Here is a 12,924-nt window from a genome sequence, read left to right as displayed (position 1 = left end):
ATGTGTAAAAAATAAAATAAAATAAGGGACAAATAAATGAATGTATTTATTGCATTTTTTTTTAGCTGTGCTGGTTTTGTAAAAAAAATACTACAAATCAAAACTGGGAAAACAGTGTTTTTTTTAACGTTTTTTTCCTCTTTTTTATATTTTATTTGTCCTAAGTGAAGCGTTAGAAACACATATGTTATATAAATATGTAGCCCTATCTGTCCTCTAAAAAACAATATATAATATGTGTGGGTGCACTTTGTAAGAAAGTATATTACTAACGTGGAAGAATCACACAGCAAAAATGTCAAAGTGTGTCAGTCATTTACGAACAGAAACTAAAAACAAGCTCAGTCATGAAGGGGTTAATGTACATACTGTTAGGAATAATCGCTGAAGGATTAATGTTCATACAAGGGAGAGTGGTCAGTAAAGGTAAATTGCAAAATGTGGAGATGTGGACTAGCTACTGATAGTTTATTGCACAAATGCTGAAGATTTGTCACCGATAGGGATGAACTAAGTGTACCTAGATTCGGTTTGTGGGATGTTCATCTAACTCTAACTAAATATAAATTCGAACCCCATTGAAGTCAATGTGATGCAAACCTTTAAAATAAATTCTGGCAATTTTCAAGGCTAGTAGACAAGGTATTTTCATGCAAAGGGCATGGGGAGCTGGGTACTGGCAGGGGGGGACATGTACCAATGAAAAGAAAAAAAAATACCATTCAGTGGGGGGAGGGTTTTTTCTATCAAACACAGAAGCACGTTAAAACCACAAACCCACATTCCAGGGATTTTGGCAGTTGATATGCCAAAATGAAAAGGAAATTGTCATGTCACAGAGACAATAGTCAAACATATAGCACAGTGGCAGATTATGTAAGCAGTGTTTGGGCAATAGGCAATGAGAGGGGGAGAGAAGTTATTTTATTTATCAAGACATAACCATTAAAGTGTTTTATTTGAAAGGCAGCAGCCAGAAATATTGTATAGAATTTCTACACATTATGTAAGCATGTTTACCGGGCCACTATGCTAGAGGCAGAGATGAGACAGTTTTGGTTGTAAAAAAATTGACAGTTAATTATGTCAGAGTCAAGAACCAGAAATATTGCACTGAAATGCTGCACAACATGTAAGCATTATAATAGTTCACAATAGAAGAGGGAGAGCAGGCAGTTTTTTTTCAGAGATGCAGTGTAATTTGCCTGCAAATGAAGACAGAAAAATAGTACAGATTTGCTGGACAGTATGTACTTATGTATTTATTTTTTTGCTAGGATGCAAAGTATGAGAGAGAGAGAGCAGATTTTATTTGAAATCCAAAAATTACAGTGTATTTTTTTCAGGATGTTAGATTTTTTTAACAGACTTGTTGGACAGTATATATTCCTTTTTTGCTAGGATGTAATTTCAGAAGGAGTGATCAAGCACATTTCATCTGGGAATAATAAATTCAAGAGTTTGTTCTGAGACTGAAGACAGAAAAAATTTACAGATTTTATGCAGTTGGTACTCCTTTTTCAGGCAAATATTATATCTCTGTTTTTTTTTATTGTATTTGTTCCTTAAAGTGTTTATTGCTGCATTTCTAGTAGTTTCCAAACAGTTCCAAAAACCTTCTCTCCAGCATACCAACTGAAAGGTGGGGGGAGAATATGCAGCCTAAATATAAGTAATTGCAATCTTAATGATGCTAAATGTATGTACTAAATCACTAACACTAGCTTCCCATAATACCCAGGGCCTGAATATCTTGGTTAAGAGAAGGAAGGCTTTCCAAAACTACCATTCTTGCCATATTGATGTGCTATTTCTGCAGGAGACTCGCTTTTTAGCCTCTAGCCCCCCCTCCTCCCTCCATAAACATTTTCCGAGATTCTACCTGGCAAATGCAAAAGAGAGAAGCAAGGGGGTAGCTATATGCTTCTCTGAAAAAGTGGTCTTCACATCCCGGCTAGAAATTAGAGACCCAGAAGGACGATATATATTGATAAAAGGACGCATTAATAAACAGTTATTTACCCTTATATTATATTATGCGCCGAATACAGCCCAGATACCCTTTTTTATCTCTATGCTCAGAGTCCTCTCACCACATTTTGAAGGCATAATTATTTGCCCTGGAGATTCCAATATAGCGTTGGACTCCACCATTGACAGGACAGGTAAAAAGCAAGCGAAATCTAAACCTGTGGTAAAGGCCGGGCTCCTCCTCACTAGAATACTACAATCCCAAATGCCTAATAGATATCTGGAGAGAACAAAACCCTAAAATTAAAGATTATACATACTTTTCACACGCCCATGGGACCTATGCAAGGATTGATCACATATTCGCTAGAACTAATCTTATTCCGCTAATAAGTTCCTCTCATATTAAGGAGATAGTCTGATCAGACCACGCTATGGTCACAATGTGCATAACCCATTTACAAGGCTTTAACAAACTGTTTCAATGGAGATTAAACGAGTCACTATTAAGCTCAGTGCTGAACCCTTGGCAATACTTCTCCGTAATAGCTTAGATATTAAAGGGATAAAATGCTTTTCAGAGGAACATAAATGTGCCATAATGTGCCCTGTTCGCGGATGATGTGCTGCTATTAGTAACCTCTCTACTGGTGTCACTACCCAACATTATGACACTGTTGGAAGAGTACGCACAGATATCAGGACTTCGAGTCAATGCCTCCAAGTCAGTACTAAATATTAATCTTTCAGCTGAAACCTGGTCGGGCCTTAAAAACTCGTTCCCATTTAATTGGCGTACAGACTCACCCCCGTCTACACTAAACTTTATATGGTAAATTTTCCCCCACTATACAGTATAAATCTCTAAGGGAAGATATGATTAGATGGACTACATATACTGTAACATCTCCTGGATAGGACGAATCCATTCAATTAAAATGGCTTTATTCCCTAAAATTCTGTACCTATTTAGGACGCTACCAATCCCGATTCAAGGGACGGAACTTATTAATTTTCAGAAAACTAGCTTTAAATTTATTTGGGGGGTTAAAAAACCAAGTATCTCACGAAACACCCTTTTCAAACCCAAAAAACATGGGGGGCTTAGGGGTACCAAATTTGCTCCTTTTTTATAGGGTGGCACAAATCTCACAACTATCATCTATATACTCCAAGTCAGCTATTCCTGACTGGGTCAGGATGGAAGTCAGCCCCCATAAAGGCCCCTCTATCGAGGCACTTAAATGGATGAAATACAAGCAGAGGCCAAAAACTTTGGCGCCAACTTTAACACATTCTTTGGCCTTATGGGATCAGATCAGAAAGAAAAAGGGGATGGTCTCTTCACACACACCCCTCGCGCCCCTATTTGGAAATGCTAATTTTATGCCAGGATTACAGATAAAAACATTTAAATGTGGATTGATAAAGGATTGTATAGGATCAGGGATTTTATTAAACTCCATAAACCAGTCACATACCACTACTGCCTAAATACTCTCAGGATGCCTTATTCTGAATATTTTAGATATATACAAATTAGTCATTTCCTACACACCCTACATATTCCCGAGGTTGGAGCCCCGCTGTTAACACAATATGAACGGTGGAGCCTAGGAGGATTGGGACAAAGGGGAGGCACATCCCTGATTTATGATGCACAACTAGGATCATTCACCAAAACGGATTATATGGTTGCTTGGGAGGAAGAAATAGGTACGCCACTCCCCTTAGAAGATTGGCAGCAGTGTTCCAAAAGATCAACTAAGGGACTATTAAATGTCTCTCTCTTAGAAGCTAATTACAAGGTTTTCTCTCGATGGTACCTTGTACCAGCAAAATTGGCGAACATGGGCCTAGGCATTACTTCGTTATGCTTCAGGGGCTGTAAACAGAAAGGCACCATGCTACATGTCTGGTGGCTGTGTCCAGGGTTACGACCACTTTGGAACAGGCTGTTTGCCCTGCTTTCGAGGATTCTCGGGGTCCATATTCCCAGAAATCCACAGTATGTATTACTAAATAAACCAATCCCGGACATCTCCAGAACGCAGGGCAAACTCGCATCCTTTTTCTTCCTGGCGGCTAAGATATCAATAGCCCGGTCCTGGAAAGCTGAAAAGGTTCCATTCTCTCTAGTGCTATCTAAAGTAAATTGGATCATGATCCATGAGAAATTATATAGCATCTTGCAGGATAGCTACGCAGAATTTGAAGCAGTATGGGAGCCCTGGCTGAAATACCAAGAGATCTCAAATGCATATAGCATCATTTCCAAAGCCATAACTTAAGCATATAGGGTCTGCTGCTCAGAACCCAGGAAACTATCATTTATGCCTTTATTCTTTATATAATATGATTTTTTTCCTCTCTGTCTGTTCCTTTCCGTTTGTATTTTTTCTTTTTGTACATTAAAAAGTTTTCCATAAGTGTATATATAGCGAAAGTAGCTATATCCAGATTGTGAGGCCCCGCACCCTCAAAACTAAAACCGAGTGAATGGAAGGGTGATCCCCTGGAGGTAAATATGGGCAGGGGCCAAGTCGAAGGTTAATAACACAACTGGTTCTCCCCTTGTCCTCTTCTGGTGATAGCTTTGATGGTCCATTGAAGGGCGGGGGGATGCGGGGAATCAAGGCCGACTTGAGAAATATTGAATTTTCTGTTTTTCTTTTTTTTTTTTTTACACATATGTTAAAAGCCTGTTTTAAAATCTGCTTTATCTTAAGGAAACCAATAAAAACTTTGAAACCCAAATTATATCAGGAAATTAAAAAAAATGCTGAGACTGAAGACAAACACGGGACAGATTTGCAGCACAGAGTGTAATTCTTTTTGATAGGCTTCTTGTTTTTAGTGAGGGAGAGTAGGCATATGTCATCTGGAGATAAAAAAAAAAGTATGGGGTCTATTCACTAAGCTGCCGTAGGCAGCCGAGTGAACAACCGACTCTAAGTGAAGTGAGCTGAATGCTGTTCGGCTATTCACTTCAGGCTTGTACGGCTGATTTCAGCCGTATATCGGCTGAAATCAGCAGTACATCGGCTTGGTTCGTGTGGAGCATGTTTGGCCGACCTGAAGTGCAGAAGGAGTTCCACTCAGCCGATCCAACATCTGGATCGGCTAAGTCGAACCTTCGGCAGGCTACTCGCTGCTGTTCGGTCTATTCTCATAGATGCCGAACGCCGACGAGCGGCATTTGGCTCGGGTGTTCTGCTAGGTCCCTCTGTGGGACCAAGCAGAATAGCAAAATAGTAAAAAAAAGTAGAAAAAAACAATAGAAAACGATTGCGCGGAGCTAGCACTGACAGCTAGCTCCGCCCAACTGTTTTCTATTGGCCGGGCGGTTCTGCTGCCGTCAGGAACGCTGATCTCTCTGTAAGTGGCCGGAGCCAGCCGTAAGATCATGGCTGGCTCCCCCAGCTTTTAGAAGCAGGCTGTTGGCCGGCCAATGCCCGGCCGATCGGCCAACTTCGGCTTTCACCTCTGTTCAGTCGAGCCGAGGCATATGCCTTCGGCTCGACTGAGCCGCTCGGCCCACTTCGGGAGCTGTACGGGCTATAATGAGCAGCCCTTCGGTTCTTGGGTCCTGGGGTCGAAGCTAGCCGAAGGATCAGCCGAAGCTACGGCTAGATCTTTCAGCAGCTTAGTGAATAGACCCTTATATCTTTTTTCTAAACCTGAAGACAGAAACATTGTACAAATCTGATGGACAGTCTGTACTCCTTTTTTATTAGGCTACTATTTCAGATTGAGAAAGCAAACAGATAACATTAGGAAATAAACACAATGTGAGTCTTTTTTGTACAGATTTGATGCACAGTCTGTACTCCTTTTTTTGCTAGGGTGCAATTTTAGAGGAAGAAAGCATGAGATCACATCCGGAAATAAAATCTTTGTGTCTTTTTCCAGAGACTGAATGTAGAAAAATTGGACAGATTTGGTGCACAGTAATGTTATCCTTTTCAATAGGATTCAGTTTTAGAGTAGAGAGCAGGCAGATTTCATCCAGAAACATTAAATTAGACAGAAAAAATGTACAGACTTGCTGCTCAGAATGAAAAGGATTTTCATAGGTTTCAATTTCAGAGCGAGAGAGAGAGAGAGAGTAGGCAGACTGCATCTAAAAATACAAATTACATTGTTGTAAGACAGAACACAACAAATATTATACAGATTTTCTGCAGAGTTTGTAAGCTTTTTTGTTTTGGATAGGCTGCCATTTCAGAGGGAGACCAAGCAGTTTAAAAACAAGGATTCGCTGTTAGGCCACACAGTTGCATGGAGACTACATCTGCAACTATTTTTGATTGAGGCAGTGCACTGACATAGCCCCCCTCACCCCCCAAAATGAGACAAACTGCATGGTTTAGCTTATAGAGTTAAAAAAATCAACTGAAGAGCAGCACGTGGAAACAATAAGTTTTGTCATGTTTTCCTGCCAAAGCACTGTAATCCAACAGAAATATTGATGCAGAACACAGGACTGACCACTAGAAAACTGAACAAGTTTTTACAACTGGGAAACAGCTGCAGAAACATTCAGTTTTGAGGTTTTTGTAGGGCAGAGGCACCATAATCCAATACAAAATATTGGTGTAGAATGTAGGGTTGAACCTGCCAACATTGAGCAAGTTTTTGCAACTGGGAAACAGCAGTGACAACATTAGTTTTGGTGCCTTGAATGTTCAGTAGCAAAGTACGACAGCTGTAGAGACAGGAGGACATTGTAATGCTGGCAGGCAGAGGCGTAACTAGAACCTTCAGGGCCCCGGTGCAAGAAATCATGAAGGGCCCCCCTCCCCAACCGCCATGGCACTGCATGGTTAACAGGAAGGCGGCCGAGGTCCCCAGCAAGCACGGGACCTCGGGCAGCCGCTTGTTTAAAATTTTAGTGCCGTGTTCTGTCGAGAACGCCGACCCAGTATCTGCGCTTACTTACAGACAGGATTAACGAGGAAACCGGCATTGAGATCACCGGCATTGAGATCAGCATTGAGCCAGCCATGAGATCACGGCTGGCTCTGCCCAGCTGTCATTTGCAAGGTGTTTGGCAAGCCGTTTGCCCTGCTTCAGCTGTAACTTCGGCTCAGCCGTAGCATATGCCTTTGGCTCGGCTGAGCCACTCGGCCGCCTTCGGGAGCTTTACGGGCTATATTGAATAGCCCGTACAGCAGCCCTTCGGTTTGACTGAACCGAAGGGCTTCCGCAACCGAAGGATCAGCCGAAGCTACGGCTGATCCTTCGGCTAGCTTTGTGAATGACCCCCTTAATCTTATATTACAGGGCTCAAAATTTCCACTTGCCCCCTTGCAATTGGCGAGTGAAAATTGCGTGGTGGCGAGTGGAAATTCAGCTGGCAGCACTAGGTGGGGAAACTACCGCTTCTTCTGCAGCGGCGATTGCTTGTTTAGTTCTTCCTTCTCTTCAGCCAAACTGATTCTTCTCCTCGGCCACTCTGTAGCTGCATCGGCCGAGAAGGAGAAGAATCAGTGCGGCTGCCTTCCCTTCACTCCAGCCACCTGCAGCGTCCTCTGCCCACCTCAGCTACCATAGGCTGGGAAGAAGACTGCAGAGCTGCTATTAGCCAGCTGGAAGTTTTTGCAGCCCGGGACCTGAAGGGAGGCTTCAACTCTGCAAATGGAGGATACATCTCTGTACCCCCTGTTGTGTACTGCTGACTTCTGTACTGTGCATTACATTACTGACCTCTGTACTGCTGACCACTGTACTCTGTGTCATACCGCAGGCCTCTGTGCTCGACATTACACCACTGCACTGAGTTGTTACTGATCTCTGTACTTTGTGTCGCATCGCTGACCTGGCGGAGTTAAGGGCGGGGCAGGGTAGAGGTTAGGTGGGGCAACTGGTGGCGAGTAACTCCTAAGGCCTGGCTAGTAGCTCAGGACTTGAAATTTTGAGCCCTGTTATAGTACATTGCAAAGTAATGCAAATACAGTGAAAAATGCTGTTGTAGTAAATGAAGCCACAGAAACTTACTAACCTTTGGTATCCATCCATGAGTTACCACTAAAGGAAGTAAAAAAGGTAAAGAAATGTACTATATTTCTATGCATTGTCAGGCATAGAAACACTATGGCCATTTCATGTGAGATGCTATGTGATCCTATCAAAGGTCTCTTGTTTTTTTTCGTTTAGACCTGCATTTGGTCATTCAGAAAATACTTCCCCAGTTAATGTGGTTAACATCAGGTTCATGTTACAATTACAACTCGTCTGTGATTACACCAGTCGCTACCTATGCTTTTCTAATTAAAGGATTAGTTGGGATTATGAATGTACCTATGCTAAATTCATTTGACTTCAAGAAAGCAAGTAATTAGTGTTGTGCTGATAAAATGAAATGCTTTTAGTGGGGATGGTTAAAAATATTTATCTTTTATAAAAAAACAACATAATGTTACTTTAGTGTAGGAACAATCCAAAGCCTCCTACATTTATGCTGCACCTGTAATGCACTGAAATATAACAAACACACATCATAGTTCTCAGGATCTGACCTGCTGTGCATTAATCAGGGTAAGTGATCCATCCAGATAACCCATGGCATTGTCAGGCATTGAGTGACTGGCTGCAGATTGATCTTCGGTTGCTCAGCTTGCTGGCAGTTTATATGCTCTCGCTACCCTGGTCTTCTATAGCCCATTTCCTGAGCATTACTACCCACTGACCCGCCCTGCTGAGTCCTCCTACACTTTAAAATATCCTCCAGAGTCCACCAAAGACATTGGGGATTGATTTACTAAAGGCAAATAGGCTGTTCGCTTTAAAAGGGAAGCTTTCCCTTAATTAATGAATAAGGTGAAGCTCTGTGGGCTTCCATCATCAAATCATGTGCAAGCAAAAATATATATGTTTTGCTTGCACATGCTTGTGTATTCATCTTAGCACTGCAGAAACTCTCTCTTCTCCGACCTTTGATTGGCAGGTTGCAAGGAGAGGGAGCAGAAATGTGATCGGATACATGGGCATTCTAGATCTTAAGCCTCCACCCACTGGACGCAGGGGGAGAGGGATGAAGTGCAACACAGATAGAGTACAGGAATGCAAAGTGGAAATTGAGGTTTTGGAGAGAGAATCCAAATGAACCACCAGGGAAGGAGACCAGGAGGAGATCAATGGACCACCAAGGAGAAGGGAGCTGAAGGGTGAGGCAGATCTGCCAGTCTGGGGAAAGGCAGCACCTCTTTCAGTGTCAGGATATCCTGTGCAGTGTGAAACTGGAGGAAAGTAGATTGTAATAGACACAGCAGTCAAAGAGTGAGTTGGTCAAGTAAGAGCACATGAAAAGCAGCAGAGACTGTGCGATCTTAACACACATCTGACATATTCTGCCAAAGACAGAGCATTCTACATCCATGAGCCTGTTGTGTGACGCAACGAAAGTCGATTGGAGGATCCTTCCATCCTGCCCACCTTTATACTTGAAGTCGGATTGTATCCAGGGGAATGTTCTACAGGCAATGATGTGATGAGCAACCTTTGGCCATCTTTTATTTGTGTTGAACATTGCCTAGACCTTTTTGGGACTCTGTTACTGTTGGTGGAGCTTTCTCAAAGGGGACCACCACATCCAGTTACTGGCAGTTGTTTCAGAGGACATACTACCTATACCTATGTGGATTACAAAGTTTTAAAGGGCCCCCCACCAGTAGACATTTCAAAATATTAAAATAAGAAAAGGCACAGCGTATCTTTAAAATAAAGCTTTTTTTTTCTCAACACCTACAAGTGAAATTCAGTACTAAGATTTTCTGTGAAACTTTATATTTTTGGCTTATGTTCACACTGCTGGCAGAGAAGTCATAGAATTAAATTACTTTTTTAGTTAATCTTTTTCAGCAGAGCTTTGTAATGCACTTGCATTCAAAAGACCATGCCCAATTCAAAAAATATTACAAAGATATTATGAAGGTCAAATGGATGTGCAGCACCTATATTCAAATTTTATACAAGATGAAAAATGATTCCCATTTAACAGATCAAAGATCCAGCTTATGGATATTGACTCACAGTTAACCTCTATTTGGCAAATTCCCACTATACCTCTGGCAGAAATGTCTCCCAAGAGTGTGTATGGGGCATAAGTGACTTGACCTAGACAAAGGACTGCAAAAAGAATATTCTAACTTGAGATATCATCCTTCTCAGTACTTTGGGCATTATTACATCTACCTATAAACTAATAATATTGGGTGTACCTATAAAAATAATAATTTAGAGTATAGGTAGATTCAGTTAGCATTTTTACAGTATTTGTTTGCATATCATGATCCTCTCAGCCATGTTTGAAACATAATTAGGACATGAGGGACCAGTAAACTTACAGTGAAAAAGTTATCTTTTTTTAAAACAGCAACACATAACATTCACAAATACAGCAAGTATGTAAAATTACCCACACCTGTTCGGAAGTGTGACATCTATGTGACCTAAATTACATTCTGTTCCTGGCACCTAAACAATAGCTGGTACTTTTCTGTGGTGCTATGGTGTTACTATCTATCTTTTTAAATATTGTTGTTCTGATAATCTTTTGACATTTTTGTTAAAAAAAAGAAAAATATTTTCCAATTAATGTTTAGTAGCCCTTTAAATTGGCTTCAGTACTAAAAAAAAAAAAAAACTCACAAAATTATGTTTTTTTTTCTCATGCCCTTATTTGGTTAACACAATTTCCATCCAACATGTCAAACCGCCTAAGCTTATTGCTAAGTGAAACATGTTAGAAGGTGAAGGTTTATGTGATCTTGTCTTTTACAACATATGGATTCATATATTTGTACATTGGTTTTAACACTGAAGTGTCTTATCCTTTTTTCTTCTACAATTTTTGCAAACTTTTCTAAGATTCAATTGGGGAATCTGCTCTACTTGATCCCCTCTATCTTCTCATCTACCTCTCAATCTACTTCTCATTCTTTCTGTTTAATAAAAAGCCTTAACATTTGTTCTTTGGCTATAGTGAATAAGGATAAATGGATATGGGAGATCAGGGAGGAATTCCAGGCAGATGACCATTTTACTAATAAAGTAAGTTTCAGAGGTAAGCCCTTTAAAGACAGTGAGCATGACTTGCCTTCTAAGGGAACATACTGACAGGAAGAGAGAGCAGAGGTGACTTGTCAGTGTGTGTTGCTTCTCCTTCACTGTTCAATCAGCAGGCTGTAGGCGGGGAAGTGGCACCACAGTTTACCTTATTTCTAACAGAGAAAGTGGTGTCATCTTTCTGGTCATGCTGTGTGGTAAAGGTGTATAAATCCCAGTTACATTATTAATAGTATGTATATTTAAGCTGTTTGTCTAATGTTCAGGTTAAAACATTGCATTAGTAAAAACGATTTAAAAACATTTTTTCATCTAATTTATTGAGAGCCCATTTACACCATGAACTCTGGCAGCATTAGGCTGCGTTGTACAACAAAGCCCAATGAAATCTCAAGATCAAGGAATTCTGGGGTGAAAGGTACTGTCCAGTTTCAGAAAACTGTCTCAGTTGCAAGTCAGCGGTCCTCCAACAGAATAAGGACTTAAAACACACAGCTAAATTCATCCAGGAATGGCTAAGAACAAAACATTGGATTATTCTGAAGTGACCCGCTAAGAGCCCCTATTGAACATTTATGGGAAGAGCTGAAACATGCAGTGTGGAGAAAGCACCCTCCAAACCTGAGACAGCTGGTGCCTTTTGTCAAAGAAAAGTGGGCCAAACTACCTGTTGGCAGGTGGAGAAGTCTCATTCAGAGCTTCAAAAATGCAGTGATTGCCTCTTATGGTCATGCAAAAAATATATTAGGTTAATGGTCCCATCATTTATGAACATGACATTTTAATGTGTTTATTATTTAAAATATTATGTTGAATCAAAAATTAAAAGTAAAGCCTGATGTTTTATTTAATATGGTATACACCATGATGGATGCCTATTACTTTTTTAGTTTCAAATTATTTCAGAGAAAATTGTGGGTTCTTCTTTTTTCATAGAAGGGTACCAACAAATATTTCCAGGTCTGTATATGGGCATAGTGTAACTAAAACATAATTAAAACTGTAAGTGTAAAAAAGTAAAAAATAAATAAAACGTGCTAATTTTCTGAAAGCGGTAAAAAATGCATTTGTCACATCATAAAATAATTAGATTTTAGCTCAACAGTGTTTTCACGTATTCAGCTGCTCTAGTGACAAAATCACTTCTATGCTACCTCCCCAAGGAAAATTAGATTTAATCACAGGTTGCAAATCTCTATAAAGAAAGCAGATACAAAACTAACAAATATGTTCAGTCTGTGCATGATCTTTTCCATTCAGCTGTCTGGCTGAGCAGCTTGCTTGGTAGAATTTGTGCTAATTCTCTATGATGAAAAGCCGCTGGTCTCTAGGGAACTACCTACAGCTTTCAATAGTGGTCAGGTCTGGCAGTTTTATCATGCACACTAAGAGAAGACATAATCAATTCCCCGGTTGGCACTTTACACTGAATACCTACTTTTTCAGCTCGATAGCAGGACTAAATTAGTTATTTAGCAACCAGATCCTAATTTAAAGTGAGTCAGTGCCTTGACAGGAATCATTGTTCAAGGCTTTTCTTCCTTTGCCTTCCTATAAGAGGTCCACAAATCCCTGGAAAGTGATAAATAGACAATTAGAAAATAGATATATTTGTTTGATCCACAAAGCTCCTTGGCGCTGTCAGGTTCACAATAAAGGGGGCTTCTGTAAATTGGTGGGCAATGAAAGCCAGCTGTACAGTCATCACTCGTGTAGACACCCAGCCATATGTGGCCATTTATACGATATCCATGAGAATAGATTGGGACAGTAGGACTAGAGGGAACTAAAAAAAATGCTTGATAAAGTTGACTGCTCTGCATTTAACAAGAATAAAAATATGTAATGGAGTGTAATGGAGAATATTTTTCATTTCATTTCATG

The sequence above is a fragment of the Nanorana parkeri genome, unplaced genomic scaffold (assembly GCF_000935625.1).
Source record: "Nanorana parkeri isolate BGI_ZX_2015 unplaced genomic scaffold, ASM93562v1 scaffold88, whole genome shotgun sequence".
Taxonomy (NCBI): domain Eukaryota; kingdom Metazoa; phylum Chordata; class Amphibia; order Anura; family Dicroglossidae; genus Nanorana; species Nanorana parkeri.
Note: the sequence above shows the minus strand (reverse complement) of the source record.